Here is a 1,824-nt window from a genome sequence, read left to right on the forward strand (position 1 = left end):
AGGTGCCAATATGGTTGCTATAGCCATTGCCTATTCTCAAGTGGAAATGGGAACAAATCACCATGGATTTTGTGATGGGACTTCCTCATACCCAGAAGAATCATGATGCAGTTTGGCTTATTGTTGACAAATTGACTAAGTCTGCGCACTTTCTGTAAGTGAGGATGGACTATAGTCTGGATAGATTGGCTAAGCTATATATTGATAAAGTGGTGAGTTCCGTGGAGTGCTGGTATCCACTGTATCTGATAGAGATCCATGATTCACTTCTAGATTCTGGGGTAGTCTTCAAAAAGCCCTAGGAACTAGATTACATTTCAGCACAGCATTCCATCCACAGACAGATGGCCAATCAGAGAGAATCATCCAGATTTTAGAGAATATGCTTTGGGCTTGTGTTATTGAGTTTGAAGGAAATTGGGATACACACTTGCCTTTGATTGAATTTACTTATAACAATAGCTATCAATCAAGCATTGGAATGCCTCCTTATGAAGCACTGTATGGCAGAAAATGTAAAACTCCCTTATGTTGGGATGAAGTGGGTGAGAGAAAGTTGATTGGCCCCGAAATTGTACAGCAGATCGAGGAGAAAATTAATCTCATTTGAGATAGACCAAAGGCTGCATCTGATCGCCAGAAGTCCTATGTGGATTTGAAAAGAAGGGACATTGAATACAATGTAGGTGATAAGGTGTTCCTGAAGGTTTTCCCATGGAAGAAGATTATGAGATTTGGTAGAAAGGGGAAAACGAGTCCTCGCTTCATCGGGCTATATGAGATTCTGGAAAGAGTGGGTCCATTAGCATACAGACTTGCTGTGCCTCCAAAGTTAGAGAAGATCCACAATGTCTTCCATGTCTCCATTTTAAGGAGATATAGATTAGACCCATCACATATCTTGTCAGTAGAAGAAATTAAAGTAAATCCAGATTTGACTTATGATGAGATACCCATAAAGATCTTGGCACGTGAAGTGAAACAGTTGAGGAATAAGCAGATGCCTCTGGTTAAAGTGTTGTGGAACCATCATTCGGGCAGGGAGGCTACTTGGGAACGTGAAGAGAACATGAAGAGACAGCATCCACAGTTGTTCAGAGATTAATATCAGGTAAATTTCAAAATGAAATTTTCTTTTAAGGAGGGGAGAATTGTAACACCCTCACATTTGGTCGTTTCGTATATTCTACTGTTCCGACAACTAATGTTTGTTCGGATGGCTAGAATGTCTAGAACCATATCTAAACCACAGAGAGAAGTCAGAAATAAAATTTATAAAGATCAAATGAGGTTGGATGAAAATAAGAGAAATGAAGTATAAATCGGTTAAATGAGCCTAAGTTTCTAGTAATGGGTGACCATCTGAGAAGTGACCTTAGGTTCAGTGCTACTCCAAAATTGTGTAAAACCCTATAGAAGGATTTATTGAAAAATTATTGGGAATTATTAAATCAAAGAGATAAAAAGGTAATAAGCACAAATAAGTATATCAAAACTTAAGGACTCATCGGGTATTATGAAAAAAGATAGACTATAACCCGATGAAAGGGCATTTTGGTCAATTCACTTCAAGAGTTGACTTTTAACCTAAATGTCCTTTATAGGTAAGAATAAAACATTGAAAAAGAATTAAATTAATGAAAGTGTGTAGGAAAATTTAATTGGGACATAGAGGAAATTAAGCAAATTGTTAAAATTAAAATAAATTATAATTAAAATTAATTAATTTGTATGTATATAAAAGACAAAAGCAATTCAAAAAAGAGAAAAAAAATTTCTCCTTCTTCTTCTATTTGGACCAATTCCCTCTCTCTCTCTTCCTCC

The sequence above is a fragment of the Hevea brasiliensis genome, chromosome 16 (assembly GCF_030052815.1).
Source record: "Hevea brasiliensis isolate MT/VB/25A 57/8 chromosome 16, ASM3005281v1, whole genome shotgun sequence".
NCBI classification, from domain to species: domain Eukaryota; kingdom Viridiplantae; phylum Streptophyta; class Magnoliopsida; order Malpighiales; family Euphorbiaceae; genus Hevea; species Hevea brasiliensis.